We start from the raw sequence: 16,533 nt of genomic DNA on the forward strand, positions 1-16,533 counted from the left end.
AGGCAACGAAACTTCGAAAAAATAAATTTCTCATTGACAATCATGTCCAAAGGAATTATGGATCGTGATTGAAGAAATTTTGTAATGGAAACTCAAAGATTCATAATTTGAGTTCAACATTCAGAGGTTCAGATTCGCAAGAACCTTCCAACTTCGTAAGAATTTACTGAAATTTGATTCTCAAAATTTCAGTTTCATTCAAATTTGCAAGATTTCAAGATTTGCATTTGCAACTTGCAAGACTCGCATTAAAAATCCTCATTTTAATTTTGAAGATTCACATCCAAAAGTTCAAGGCTTTTCAAAGGTTCTCATTTGGCAAACTTGGAATTCATATCCAAAAATCTAAAGCTTTTCATTTGAATTTTGGAGATTCACATCCAAAAATTCAAAGTTTCTCCTTTGAGTTTAAAGGCTCACATACAATAAAACTTAGAGTTTCGCATCTAAGTTCAAAGGTTTTCATTTAAAACATTAGAAATTCATATCCAAAAAATTGAAGCTTTGTATTTTGGAGATTCAGATCCAAAAGTTCAAAACTTTTCATTTGTTTGAAGATTCACATTCGACGAACTTTAGGGTTTCACTCCTTAAAGATTCTCATTTTGAAACTCAAAGATTCTCATTTGAGTTCTAAAAAATTCTCATCAAAATATTCATAATTTTTTTTTCAAGTGACTCAAAAATTTGCATGAATGAATGTTATGACCAAAAATGCAAATACCTTTTTAATGATGTAAATGCAACAGCCTAGATTTTCATAGTGCCATGCATGTCCAAACATCAAATTATGTGAATGTATTATTTAAGCAACGATGCCAACATGTTGCATGTAATGCGAATGTCAATAATGTCATGAAATCTTAAATAATTATGGAATATGGTCCTCAATACCCTACCATCTCACATTCTCCCCTTATTTAGCTTCTCAACATTTTTGAACAAGCTTCATCAACTGATCATCATTGTTTCCATTACTTGATCACCATCCGAAAGTTTTTCAGCGCCAATAAATTTTACCTATTACCCTACATGCCAGGCTTATCAGCACTAACCATTTCAAAATAAATTTCATGTTCTATCACTTGGTTATTATTCATAAGCATCCCAATACTAGCCATTTCAAAACAAATTTCATCATCTGTCACTTAGTCATCATTCATAAGCTTCTCAATACCAGTTTTGTCTATTGCCCCATATCATTTTCATCACTTAATCATAACTCATAGGTTATATCGACCACTACATCCCCGTATTCATCACTTGGTTATACCACTTTTCAAGATTTACCCCATCTTGATTTTATTTCCAACCCATTATCATATTCTCCATTTGGTCACCTCATATGTCCTTTCAAATTATCTTTTTAGGGTTTTACCATTTCTTCAATTTTGTTATCACCATCATCTTAGATTTCTCTTTAAAGGAATGCAAGACCTTTTTTATGCACATTGTCATTCATTCATCATCATTTGAATTCTTGACAAATATAATGCACTCATACATTTTCTTGATTTATTCTAGAGATGTAACAATAAGAGAACACAAGGTGAATTATGGTAAAGATAATCAATGAAGATCTATTTTGGTACGAAAAAAATGGGAAAGGAAATAAATTGGATACATGTCATTGGGATGAATGGTATGTCCAAACGATGAATATTCAGACAATTTTCAACATTAATCTAGGATTCTTTTTCAAAAACTCATTCCATTTACTGTTGAAGTCATTTTGAGCTTGGCGAACTTTAGCCCAGTCTTTGAGAGATCTTCAGATGTCTTTGATCTTCCATCCATGTGAACCATTTGACCTAGATTTTTTTCTACCCAAATCACCTTTTCAGGTTTTCAATTTGAATCTTTTTTTTCATTTTCTCATTTTTTTTCTTTTTTTTCTCTATTTTTTTCATTTTTTCATCATCTTCTTTTCTTTTTTTTTTTTTCATTTTTCATCCATTATTGATATCTTTCCACACATCAAACTTTAGAGCAATGTAGCATGATTCCATTGCTTCATCATGAGCATGCCTTCGCTTAACATATGATCATTCAAGTTGAGCATTCACACTTGATCCAAATGGACTTTTCAACGTTGTAATGTTGGTCAAGGTGAAGGGTCATAAAAGAAATGGATATAATAGGCTCAAAACATGTATTAAAAAGGTTCAAAACCAAAGGATCATTTGATACAACTTGACATTTTACCCCATCGTTTCACTATTTTTTTCTTTCCTCACACAAAGGATTCTTATTATTTTACCCCAAATCATGTGTGACATTTATTTTTCTTTTGCTTTTCTTTCTCTTTCCATCTTTGAGACCTTTTGTGATATTTTTTTTTCAAAAATTACCCTCCAGTGTAGAGAGTGATCCTTAGTTGGGGTTCTTCAGAAAAAGAAATCATAATAGGCTCCAAAGGGTAACAATAAATGGTTTTTCGAATGGTAAAAGAAATATGGCCATTTTTCATCTCAATTGTGAATACTTTTCTTGAACATTATCTATTAACAAAGTTCATAAACCTGTATAAAAGATTGCATATCTTCAAGACATATATATTCCACCTCTGGTAACAGTTTATTTTTTTGCTCAAATAATCTCCTCATATTAATGTAGATGAGTTCTCAAAATTAAATCTCAGAATTGTTGTTATCATTGTCTAAATATTCATCACCTAAAATTTGAGAATGGGAATGTAAAGTTATAAAAGATAACAGGGCATGGAATAATGGTCGAGTGAAAGAGAAAATGTAATGAAATGCATTAACTTGCCTTTATTAAGATGATAACAAGTGAAATCATATTGTAAAAAAGAAATCCTAACATTACTTTAAAAGAACTCTTAGAATGACAAGTAGCATTCAACCAATTTTAACATTCTCTTTAAAATCATGCTCTTGTGCAATCAAGTGAAGGATTTTTATCTCGCCCCATTGATTCATTGCGACTTTTCATATTCTTGAAACAAAATAATTGGGCTTTTTCTGCTGAGTTCTAAAGATACAAGCTTGACCATTTGAGCGACTGCTTCCATTATCATGCTTCCTGTTGTAATGCTTCTGGTCAAGGTAATCTTGTTAACATTGGGATGAGATGCTAAAAAAATCGTAACTTTCGAGCTCGATCCAATCAGAATGTTTAAGACACCTAGAGAAAAACCAACATTCCTACACATGTCAGCCAGCTTTAAATAGATGATAGATACCAACTCGAAAGGTTTCAGTATTGCAGCACAATCTGTAGCCAAAGCAAGAGCTACTTTTTAGGCTGCCATCAACAGTGGATAATTTCATAGAGTAATCAATCCAACGACCCCAAGTGATTCCTTAAGCACATAACTCTTAAATGTCTCAATAAGAAGAGAGATACCAACCTTTTGTTTCGCATCTAAACCTTCAGCAAGGTATGTATAGTACTCAAAACATCCAGCAACATCATCAATGTCCCAAGTTGCTTCATTAAGTGGTTTCCCGTAATCAATTGCTTAAGTTTTGCTAATTCATATTTTTTCTCTGTTATCTTGGAAACGATGGTCCGTAAATACTTGGCATGAAAAGTGCCAAAAGCTAAAGCCCAATCTTTACCTTTATTTCTAGAAAGAGCTCTTCGAGCGGTAACCACCGTAAGCTCCACATCTTCAGCTGTAGCTGTTGAAATATGACCGATGTTTTGTTCAATTACAAGATAGATAATTAAAATTTGCTTCTTGAGAATAGGCTCTCTCCACTCACTGTCGACGAGTAACATTCGACTCAAAATTTGAACCATCATATTAAATCAGTTTGCCCTCATCTTTTTTTTTTTGGTTTCACTCTCATCCTTAAACCAGTGTCTAAAAAGCTTTTTTTTTCTATGATCTTTTCCTAATCTCTGTACTCGTGTTCTCATGTTGCTCTTTCTTGATCAAAACTTATCATTTCATCCTTGATTAACCATTGCACCTCTTGCTTTAGAGTAGTGCAATTTTTAGTGCAATGACCAGCAATCTATAGTGGTAGTCACAATGAGCTGTAAGATTATACCACTTAGGATAAGATGGTTTGAACGGGTCCACACGGCTTGGGGGCAATTAGGTGACTATTATAGAGCTCTCGATATAACTCCATATAAGTTATAAGGATATGATCAAATACAAGTTTTTCTCGAATAGTCCATTGCTCTCGTGAACCACTTTCCAGGCTAATAAGATGAATTTAAGATCTTACAAGACTTTGACTGTTAAGGCTGTATATGTGAGCTTGAGGGATAAAAATAGGCTGGTATATGGATGAATTAGGTGGTTGTAGGACTGATTGGTATGGATAAGATGAAGTATTGTTCACAGTAGGATAGTATGAAGAGTAATCTGAAGGTGGATAGGGTTGATATCCCTTGAACTATCTGTCAAAGCCTACAACTTGAGCTTCAGTCTCTTTTTTCTTGGGTACCTTCTTGGTTTTTCCTCCTTTCAGCTTGTTATTTTTAATGGCATTCTCAATGATTTCGCCTAAAATCACCATTTCAACAAAAATTTTTTATGGCATTTCCTATCATCTTTTCATAATAGGGGGATTTTAAAATGCTGACAAACAATACGGTGGTTTTTTTTTCAGTCAAAGAAGGTTGCACCTGAGTAGCCATGTTCTTTCACCTCTAGGCATATTCTTTGAACGATTCAGTTGCTTTTCTTTTTCATATTTTATAAAGAAAGAGGATTAGGGGCTAAGTCTATTATATACCGGTATTGACTAATGAAAGCATGAGCCATATCACTTTAAGAACAAATACGTGTCTTATCCAACTGAACATATCATCTAGTAGTAGAACCTGTTAGGTTATCTCGAAATACGTGCATCAAGAGCTTTTGATTATTGGCATGGGTAATTATTTTTTGACAGTATATAATAATGTGAGTTTTCGGACATCTTGTACCATCGTATTTCTCAAACTCTGGCACTTTAAACTTCGGAAGGATAACCACATCTGTGATTAAACAAAGTCCATTAGCAATGACAAAACACTCTTTCTACTACTCATAGCCTTTCTTCTAACAAGTTTATCTTTTGTTTAGCTTTTAAGGCTTCTACAAGCTCCTTCCTTTTAGGCCTCAATTTTTTTTTCTTTTAGATCATCCAAATTAGGGATTGATATTGGTTCTACTACCTTTTCAATAAAGATAAAATTTATATAACTTTGGTACTGTGCTTGATTTGAATCTCATGGCATTTTGAGATATGTGTACCCTATAAGATAGGTGAACTGTTGTGATAGTGGACCTTGTGCAGGTTGGACTTGATGTGGCTTGAAATCATGAGGGTATAGTGGATTATCCTCCTCTTGTTGGCTAGCATTCTCCTCTATTGCCTTCCCCTTGTTTAGCTTGTTCAAAGCCTCTAAAATCTTATTCAACCCTTATTCTAACTTCTCATGAGCTTTCTCTAATATCTCGAGATGATTGAAATTTTCTTATTCCATTTATCTGACTCAAGCTCTTGTATTGTATTGGTGAGTGGGGTTGCTTGGCAAAGCTATCCCTGAACTTTTAGCACCACGTTGATGCATGAATGAAATATACATTTTTATGGATGAAATCTAATATGAAATGGATGCAAATGATTGTGTTAAAATATGATCGTGAAGATAATGCAGATGCACAAAATTAGACAAACAACATGATTAGTTTCATAGATGAAATGAAAGTAATGCCAATGCATAATGTTACATATAATAATGAAAATGATGCACAAAGTCAGACAATCAAAATGATTAGATAAACACATTTTTTGTACCTTAGTTTCAGAGTATATCTATCATTGGATAAATGGCTCTATCTTAGGATTAGGCACTTCTAAGGTTCATTATATGTAGTTTAAGGTAAAGTCTAAAGGTTCCCAAATTACTCCTTACATCATTGTCCGTCACAGATTAGTAAGGCACCCTAATCCTCACCCATTATAGGCTACAAGCGAAAAAAATTTAATTTGAGTGGGAGTATTTCGCTAGCCACTGCGAAGGCATTAAACCTCACAAAAGCAATAGGTACTTTACTTCCTCCTAGAGGGACGGAGCTTGGGTATAGAGCTCATGTTATGCACATGCATATGAATGTCATAATTAATAAAGTAAATAAACATGAATGAATAAAAAATCTATACAAAAAGGTTCAATTTTATTATGCTTTTGGATAACATAAATTTATTTGCTGACCTGACTCTCAAAGTTCCCTAGCAGAATCCTCAAGCTGTCATAACGTCTAGATTCGGGGATTTATCACTAGAGATTGACTTAAGGAGTCACCACCAATCTTTTTTATCGAAGTGCGATTAATCACCTAAGGAATCTATCCTTTCAGGGAACATCTAAGTTTAAGGGTCCCTAAAAGAATAGGTTCAGGTCTACTAACCAGAACAGGGTTCGAAAGTTGGGTTACGTGTGAGGAAAGTTATAGCACCCTCACAATGCCCATAGAAAGATGGTACCAGCTAAATGTTGTGTTATCCAATAAGTCTTAAAAATTCACCAAGTAATTAATTATCGAAAATTATTCTCAATTGACTTTAATACTTTTAGCAAAAAATTAAAAAAATCCCCTCACTTCAAAAGTACGCAAAAAAACTACTATTTCACTTGCAGAAGCTCCATCGTCAGATTATTTAACATTAAAAAAATTCAAAAAAATACAAAGAAAAGAAAAAAAATTACTTTTGTGCAAGAAAAATTGATACTTTCAACTTTTTCATAAAAATATTTTTTAGAAAAAACTTATTTTCAAGGAAAATTGATCTTTCAACTTTTCCTCAAAAATATTTTTTAGAAAAAACTTATTTTCAAGGAAAATTGATACTTTCAACTTTTCCTCGAAAATATTTTTTAGAAAGCTTATTTTCAAGAGAAATTGATACTTTCAACTTTTTCCCAAAAATTCATTTTCGAAAATTTATTTTTAAGAAAAATTAATACTTTCAACTTTTTCTCAAAAATATTTTTTAAAAAATTTATTTTTAAGAAAAATTGATCCAAAATTTTTTATTTTTATATTTTTATATATTTTTAACTTTATTCATGTAAAAATACTCTTAAAAATAAATAAATACAAAAAAAAATAATTTAACTGGAGAGTTGGCGTGACTCACCTCTAGATGTAAAAAAGCTGGAATGACTCAAAAAATGATTTCGCTTGTCTCAGTCCATTATTTGATGAAAAATTGCTCCTCTCAATAGCAACAATTTCAGTGCATCTGCTAAATGCCTATTCCTACTCAATAACTCGAGAAATAGTGAGTTTATCATCCCCTCAGGACTGCGGTTGCAAACCTCCGGTACCTCGCCAAAATGGGTATCTTAGTGATCCCAAGTTGTCCAAGGTCCCACCTCTATAACATGTTCCTTAGTTGAAGAGTCAGCGAAATAGAAGGGAAATGTGCCTTTACGAACCATAAAAAGATTTGGAAGACTCAAAAGATTCTAAGCTCTGCAAATGAACTTCACCATATCTTGAATGGACCGCGTAGCACCTGCGTTCTTCCCTCTTTCTATTTCGTAATGAAAGGAAATCCAGATAAGCTACGATTGGCATAGAAATCAGGATAGAAGGAAAAACTGCAAGCACCCTTGCTAAACCAGACAACTTAGACACAGCAGTCTAATTCCGAACTCCGACAACTGCATGGGACAAAAGAAAGCTTAGAGGGATGAAACTAATAAAAAAACTTGGAGCGCCCGATACATAAAGTACATTCGAACGGAAGCCTGTCATTACTAGATGATTTTCGTATGAACATATGATTACAAAAATGGGCGATGGCCTCCAACTCTGAACCTTGGTGAGATGATAGAACTGAGTCTAGCTTCAGGCTCGAAGGTTCGAAAGACGCTCAACTGAAAGGAAAAGAATGAAGCGATGTGAAAAAAAAAGAAGGGTTGAAATGACTTGAGCGTAAGCGAGAAAGGATCGCCATCAAAAGCTTCTCCAACTTAAACTCTAGCAGGAACTGGCCTTAGGACGATGGTAAAAGTCGGAATGGCTGGGAATAAGATATATATGAAAAAAATGTATCACAAGCTTGGTGAAACTGCCTCTCTCAAAACTGCTATATTGAAATCCTACGCTTCTCTTAAAGCAGCTATCCGTCTTGTCATCCTCTGATGGCTGTTTCCCACAAAAAAGAGGCCTTAAGGGCCTAGTGGCGATGGGGCTTCCCCCTTTTGTTCTTCTTCTGTTTTTCTTTTTCCTTCCTCCCTCTCTACCTCTATTGCTGTGAATTGTAATGATATATAAAATCAAGTGATTGTGTTTCAGTTCAATTCTGATTATCATCCAAAGCTAAAGATTAACATATCTAATTTTTTTATAACAATCATCACCAAGCCTAATCTCATTATTTTAGCTTTTTTTTAAAATTAATCTGATAATGGAAAAAGAAAAAAAAATAAACATAGATAGACCATAAAATAAAAATATGAAATAAAAAATCTAAAATAAAAATGAATAAAAATTCCTACAACCGAGCTTAAATTAGTCTTGATTGACAAAAAATCTTAAACAAAATAGGGTGTTTACACCACCACAAGTTAAGAAGTTATTAGGGAGGTCGCAGAGGTCTTTCTAGATGAGTTGCCAATGGGATTACCTCCAATTAAGGGGATTGAGCATCAAACTGATCTTATTCCAAAGGTTGTTTTGCCAAATAGACCTGCTTATAGATACAATCCTAAAGAAGCCAAAGAACTACAAAGGTAAGTGAATGAGATGCTAGATAGACGCATTGGGGGAGGCCATAAGTCTTTATTTCATACCTACTTTGTTGGTTCTTAAGAAAGATAGAACTATACAGATGTGTGTTGATAGCCATGCAATTAACAAGATCATTATCAAGTATTGTTATCCACTTCCAAGGCTAGATGACATACTTGATAAGTTACATGGGTCAAGGTTGTTTTCCAAGGTGGATTTAATGAGCATGTATCATCAAATTCACACGAATGAGGGAGATGAATGAAAGAGAGCTTTCAAGATCAAGCATGGATTGTATGAATGGATGGTGATGCCATTCAGTTTATCAAGTGCACCAAGTACATTCATGACACTAATGAAACATGTATTGCGTAAATTCATTGGTAAGTTTACTGTGATGCATTTTGATGACATTTTGGTGTATAGCAAAAACTTAAAAGAGCATGTGCAGCATCTTAAAGAAGTATTTGAAGTCTTACAATAAGAGAGAATGTTTAGAAACTTGAAAAAGTGCCACTTTTATCAAGACTGAGTTATCTTTCTTGGTTAGGTGATGTTCGAGCATGGGATTAAAGTTAATAAAGAAAAGGTGAAATCAATCTAATAATGGCCACTTCTAACCAATGTTTTGAAAGTAAGAAGTTTTCATGATTTTGCTTCATTCTATAAGAGATTTGTGAAGAATTTCAGCACCATCTTAGCTCCATTGACTGAGTTAACAAAAAAGGGAGTTGTATTCTAATTGGGTGAAGAAGCACAAAGGAATTTAGAGCTTATCAAGAAGAAACTATGTTTTGCTCCTATACTAGCCCTTTCTGAGTTTTCCAAGACCTTTAAGATTGAATGCGATGCCTTGGGGGTGGGAACTGGAGCTGTGTTAATGTAAGAACAGAGCCCAATTACTTACTTTAGTGAGAACCTTAGTGGGGCTAGCTTATATTTTTCTATCTATGATAAGGAGTTTTATGCTGTAATTCATGCTTTGGAGACATGGCAGCACTACTTATTGCTAAAGGAGTTTGTGATTCATATTGATCATGAATCCTTGAAGCACTTGAATTAGAATAAGCTAAATAGAAGACTTACCAAATAGGTTCCCTATGTCATAAAGTATAAGAAGGGAAATCTCAACATTATGGCAGATACACTTTCAAGGAGGTATGCCTTGATTTCTTTGTTGAATGCTAAATTGATGAGATTTGAGCTACTTAAAGGTCAATATTTAGACGATCCATACTTTGCTTCTATTTACTTGATTTGTGAGAAATGTGCTACTAGTGGTTTCTATCACCATGATGTTTATCTTTTCAAGTTTAGAAGGTTATGTATTCCATGTGGTTCTGTTAGGAAATTATTGGTGAAGGAAGCGCATGGTGGTAGATTGGCTAGCCATTTTGGTATAAAGAAGACCTTGGAATTTGTCAAAGAACATTTTCATTGATTGGAAATGAAATGATATGTTCAACGCATTGTTTCAAAGTGTGTGGTTTGTAAGAAAGCCAAAAGCAAGGAAGGTGCACATAGGCTGTACATGCCATTACCAATTCCAGACCAGCCACGGATGGATGTTAGTATGAATTTTTTACTTGGTTTGTTTAGGACATGAAAAGGCAAAGACTCCGTTATGGTTATTGTTGATAGATTCTCAAAGATGTCACACTTTATTCCATGCCATAAAACTAATAATGCTAGTCATATTGCTGATTTATTTTTCAAGGAGATTGTGAGGTTCCATGGAGTTCCTAAATCTATTGTTTCAGACCGGAATGCTTAGTTTTTAAGTTACTTTTGGAAGACATTATGGAGGAATCTTGGAACAAGACTACTCTTTGGTATAGCTTGTTATCCACAAAAGATGGTCAACCGAACTCTATCTTCTTTACTTAGAGCCATTATTTCTAAAAATTTGAAAAATTGGGATGAATGTTTGGCTTTTGTTGAGTCTGCTTATAATAGGAGTGTGCATGGTACTACTAGGCATTTGCCATTTAAGATGGTTATGGTTTCAATCCGATTACACCATTTAACTTAACATAATTGCCTATTAATAAGAGGATATGCACAGATGGTAAGAAGAAAGATGAGATGGTGAAAAGGATGCATGAAAGTGTTTGGTGACAAATTGAGAAAAAAATACTATTTATGAGAAGGCTACCAACAAGGGGAAAAAACAAGTCCAATTCAAGCCTGGTGACTTAGTTTGGATCCATTTGAGCAAGGAGAGGTTTCCTATTAAGAGGAAGTCCAAACTTATGCCAAGAGCTGATGGTCTTTTCGAATTGATTGCCAAGGTGAAAGACAGTGCCTACAAGATTGATCTACATGTTGAGTATAATATTTCTACTATTTTCAATGTAAGGGACTTATCACCTTATTTGAAAGATAATGAAGATTTGATTTAAGGCCAATCACATTCAACCAGGGGAAGATGATGGTATCCATCATGGTGATCTACTGAAGGCTAATTTAGCTCAAGATGATAAAATCATGGACCAACAATCAAAATCGCACCCATTATTGGGCTTATAACTTTTTCTAGAGCTAAAATACTGCATTTGGCTCTTAATTTTCTACTTGGATAGATTTCAACTCGTATAGAATTATTGCACGATAAGGAGTCCAGGATGGTCACCTTAATCACTTGTGAAGGTGTTTGAGGATATTTTGGTTGTTTCATGCTATTTGGGTTTGTTACATGGATTTGACCCTTACATATATAAGTTCATGTGTGTAATATGCCTCATTTATAGGCTTTGCATGTAATGGGCCTTATGTATAGATTGTTGCATGCAAGACTGATGGCCTGAAGATTTGCAACTGAAAAAATGAAAGTCTGAAGATTTGTGGCAAATCTTAGAAGATTATTAGGTTGATTACTAGTGATCTTTTCTATTTTAGCTTTAATATGTTATCTTTCCCATTTTAGTTATAGAGATTTTTATCTTTCACCAAATCTGGTAAAAGATTTTATTTATTAAAGGGCTCTTAAATTTTTCTCTTTCCTTAATCAAAGATATATCTTAGATTCTAAGGTTATTATAGCAGGCATTATATATATGTCTTGCAAATGAAATAGTCACACTTCATTATTGAGAATAATAATCAGAATTGCATTCTTGCATTTTTCTTCAATTCTTATCATAACAATACTTAATTGGTGACAAATTACCTAGATTCTTATTGCTCGTCCTTCTTTTTTTTCTAAGAATGTGACAAATCAACATTTTATTTGATTGATTGTGACGTACAAAACTTATCAATTAATTAAACTTTGGTTTTGTTTTCCTTTTTTTTGTTTAAACCAACCCTTATACAAACACAACTCAGCTTCTAAGTTTGGGGATCACAAGCACAACCCATAAAACACCTTACATACTATAAATAACAAAAAAAAAAACCAGTCTTTGTTCAGCTTATCTTTGTTCTGCAGCAAGCAATTAAATAAAAATAAATAAATAAACCAGTCTTCCTCTCAAACCATTTGGCTTTTAAAGGATTAAGATAGTAATAAAGCATTTCAGCACATTCTTGGCACTTAGTTTCTAACTTATCATGATAGAGAGTCAGCTGACAGCAACTTGCATGATAACATTACACAAGTATAACAACTTAAGCCCAATAATTGATGCCAAATGAACAAAAAAGTAACATTAATTCTAGCTCCATCTACTACTCCCACAATCTGTGATCATTGCCATAGCCACCATTTTCAACTCTGGGTTTTTTGGATGACCCTAGAAATTGGTGAAAATGGGAATGGATAAGGAATTGTTGTAGAAGAAACCGAATAATTGAAGAAAAAACTGTGAGAGAATCGAGGGCTTTACTTGAAACTTGAAAGATGAATTGGATAGAGATTCAGCGAATGAGGCTGGTCTTCAAACAACACTTGGTCAATTGTCTGCTTTACCTTTGGGCTGAAAAAAACGAAACAAATCCAAATTTAACAAAATTATACTATATATTTCATTATTTATTTTTGTTTATCTTTCGTTTTCAATTTTATTAATTATATTATAAAAACAATAAAAATTTTATTACGATAAATTTTAAATTTTTAACATATTTAAATATTAATAATAAAATTTAAAATAATAAAAATAATATATATTAAAAAAATCAAAATTAAAAATAAAAAATTTTATCTAGATCATCAACGGATGACGTCGGTCCAGTAATCTGGAGCGAGTTCAATTAAATCGATCTAGACTAAAGAGAAGAGCTAATCCCGAGTCGAGAGTCCGGACTTTGGATAAGATCGTCGAGTTACGTGCGAACGTTGGCACTTAAACGATGTCATTTTTTTTTTTTTTAACTCTATAAAAGGTTAATATTTTTTTTTATTTTTTTTTTCTTCTTTCTCTCCCTATCCTCTCTCTTCCTAGACACTCTCTCACCCTTTAAAGAAAACCCAATTTTTGGCGAATCAACGCGGTGCCAGCCACCCCGTCACTGTCGCCGGTGACTCGCCAGTGGCCGATATTTTCCAAAAAATCCCAAAAGCTTCTTCACATTCTCCCCGTTGCAGATCCGACCTTTATTTTGTCAAAATCAGCTTTAACCGACGTAGATCAAGTATTGAAACTTCGGTAAAATCCCTTTTTTTATTATTCTATTTTTTCCTAAGATTTAGTTTTCTTCCCTATTTTTTTTCTTTTTTTGCATAAGGCTCTCAACACTGGATTTTTTTTTTTTTTTAGGTGTGGGTTATCCTAGTTTTTCGGCTTTCTTATGGGTATTGTGGGGGGTTGAAGGTCGGGGGCTCGTTGGGTGCTAGTGTGGTGATTTTGGGCGTGGGTCTGTGAGTCGTGAAAAGAGGCTCGTGAAGGGGGCTAAAGCCGCTGGGTTTTGGTGTGTGAATGGGTGATTACTTGGGCTTGGGTTCTACCGGTGTCGGTGTTTGGAAGGGCTTTGGTTTGTGTGTCAAGGTAAAGGGGGTCAAGTGCTGTGGATGCACAAGTTTTGGGGTCCTGGCCAAGGCAAGGAATTTCGAGGGTAGAGATGGGTGTTGGCCTTTGTTGGGTGTAGGGGTGCTATAGGGATAGTCTGGGTGCCCCTTTTGTGCTTGGTGTTGATCTCTCCTCCTATGGTTGGGAATAGGGTTCTTGCAAAAAAAAAATGGGTGCTCAATGGGTAGGTGGAGCAGGACATGGTGTCTCAGAGGTTGTTTGGGTTTGACTGGAGTTAGGTGTATACGGCAAGAGAGTGCGTATGGCCAGTGGTGCAATGCGCTTATGAAAATAAAATCGCATATTTATTTTGATATAAAATTACACTTTATTAGTACCCTTGTTTACAGTCAATTTTTTTCACATTTAAAAAACTAACTAGCAAAAGGCAAATAAAACATTGTAACAACCCAACATTTGTCTTCGTTTGTAGCTTCAGCTATAACGGCACCATGCCAACCCAAAACACTACGTCCAAATAAATGCACATAGTTTTATCCTTAATAGGCCAGCTGTCAAAGACTTAATTGTCCCTCTCAACCTTTTTATATTTGCGAAATTATTTAATCCAGAATAAATAAACTTTTCGGATTTTGTAAGTGAGGTTAGTAAAATGGTATTTTTCTAAAAAATATATTATAAAGGATAAAAAATTAATTAAAAAATAAATAAAATATGTGTTAATTTTTTATTTTATATTTTCACATAACTGTAAATTCTTTCACACTATTTATTTTAATGTTTATTTAAATAATAAAATTTAAAGTTCATTTTACAGCACGGAAGGGTGTACTAAAAAATGAAGGGTCAATCCTTCACAGCATTATAAATGAAAGTTCAGCAAATTAAAAGTTGAAAAGCCAAACGGGTACTCACCATAAACGAAGGTTCAGCAAAAGTAGTAAAAGGCAAATTAAAGTATTTTTGGTATGCACGTAACGTACCAAAAATAATAGGTAATTAATAATCTAATTATATATTAACTGATTTTAAGTATTTAGAAAATGAAGCTGAATTTAAGTATTTTTAGTACATGGATCGAATAGTTGATTAAGAGCTTAATGAACTATTTGATAACGTACTCTCTCACTTTTTTTTTCTGCTTTCACTGGCTAACAACAATGAATTAATTCACAGGAAATACATCTCAACGTAATACTAATAAATACCAAAAAGGGAGGAAACGTAGTGAAGAAAAAACTGGGACACCGAATCCAAAAAGTGGTATCCAAAATGAAAAAAAGAGAGATAGCGGTATGAATTTATAACTTGATCTAACTTCTTAACAGTATGTGTGTGTGTGTGTATATATATATATATATATATATATATATATATATATATATATATATATATATATAAAACTACTTTTATCTCATTCTACAAAATGGAATAATTAGATTTTTGAAAATGATTAATTTCAAAAGTAGGTCGGTTTACTTTTAATAGAATAGCCCTTTTTGTTGTTTTACATGATGTTGAGTTATATAATAAGAGATAGCTTTATCCCCATTCTATGAATCTCCTTTTAGAAACAATAGGATTCCATATTATTCAAATTCGAAACTCTTTTTTGGTAATTTTAGACTTCAAAGTTTTAGCTTCCAAAGTTTACACTTTGGAAATGATCAATGTAACTAATATAAGAGGGAAAGGTTCCTTTGATGAATATCAAGACTTTGATGAATATAATAGAGAAAGATTAACCTTTGATTTTTTAATAATATAATGGGGAAAGGTTATTTTTATTAAAAGTGTTCAGCGATCGAATTATTTTTATTACATTAATTATAAAATAATAGGAAAATGATCAATCATCAGACCTACCTCGAGCTTGACTTTTAGGAAAGGATGTCTTATACGCTCAGTTTAAACCTATCCCAATAGTAATGTTGTAAAAAGTATTAGTGTAACATATATTTTTGCTGTAAAATGTAACCCATATACTTTGCTTCTTATAACATAACACCCATTTATGCTGTAGAAGAGATATATTTTACAATATTTATATAAACTATTCATAGGAAAAATAATTCACTTTTTAGAATAATTTGTTTAAATATATGTTACATTGTGCAGCAAAATGTTATAAAATTGTTGCTAATGATTTTATAACACTATTATTTGTAACCCACAGCAGCAATTCGCTGAATACTTTTTCGTAATATAATAAGTTTTAAGATGCAGCAAGTGTTGCAAGCTATTTTTTATTATAAAAAAAGGTTCATAGAAATTATTTTCAAATATATTTTTTAACACAACTATGTTAGATTTCCTTTATTTTTAACACAACAAAGATAGTATTATTTTTGGACAAAATTTTTAGATCCGAAAAGGTCTAATTTAAGTTATTATTTAATTAATAAAAAATTATTTTTATAATGTGAAACTATTATTATTTTAAAGCATTTTTTAATATTTAATATTTTTTTTAAAAAAATTTCTGATCCATTTATTCTTTATCGGGAAATAAGGGGAAGAAAAAGACATAAATGCTTGGATTAGCATCGACTTTCTGGCCACCTCAATGCCAAATTTCAATGTGGAAGAGGAAGAGGGCATAAAGTTCATCGGCTCTTTCCCTAGGCTCCTGTGCCCAAGTCTATGCCTGATTACTTCTATATTACTTTGTATTTTGAACTTAAAAAAAAAAAACAAAAAAACAAAAAAAGGTAACATGTAAAGTTCCTTTTAATAAGTGACTAGGTTTCAGGCCCGCATTTCGCTTCAAGAGTAAAATAAAGATTTGTGTTAATTTACATATTGAATAATGTAATGTGAAAAGAGAGGTGTGAAAAGAAATTGCTTCATCATGCTCGAAAGAGAGTGCTCAGTTAAGGAATAAGAAGAAATACTTAACACGTTTCTTCT

The 16,533-nt window shown here is 33.0% G+C and overlaps 2 long non-coding RNA genes and 1 pseudogene across 2 annotated transcripts in view; 1 reads left to right on the forward strand and 2 right to left on the reverse strand.

Moving 5' to 3' along the window:
• Positions 1–2,938: 2,938 nt before the first annotated feature.
• LOC149518119 (aminoaldehyde dehydrogenase 1, peroxisomal pseudogene) lies at positions 2,939–3,771 on the reverse strand (annotated as a pseudogene).
• A 9,300-nt stretch (positions 3,772–13,071) lies between these two features.
• On the forward strand, positions 13,072–13,983 carry LOC149518120 (uncharacterized). Its single transcript, XR_016343810.1, has 2 exons — positions 13,072–13,302; positions 13,414–13,983. It is a non-coding gene; the product is annotated as an uncharacterized LOC149518120 (long non-coding RNA).
• A 2,352-nt stretch (positions 13,984–16,335) lies between these two features.
• LOC149518121 (uncharacterized) overlaps positions 16,336–16,533 on the reverse strand; it is a 1,110-nt gene continuing 912 nt past the window's right edge. Inside the window, exon 2 of the long non-coding RNA XR_016343811.1 lies at positions 16,336–16,533. This exon is cut by the window's right edge and continues 750 nt beyond it. This is a non-coding gene — a long non-coding RNA (uncharacterized LOC149518121).

The sequence above is a fragment of the Durio zibethinus genome, chromosome 7, assembly GCF_047325235.1.
Source record: "Durio zibethinus cultivar Kanyao isolate XHJ-2024 chromosome 7, ASM4732523v1, whole genome shotgun sequence".
In the NCBI taxonomy this organism is placed as follows: Eukaryota; Viridiplantae; Streptophyta; class Magnoliopsida; order Malvales; family Malvaceae; genus Durio; species Durio zibethinus.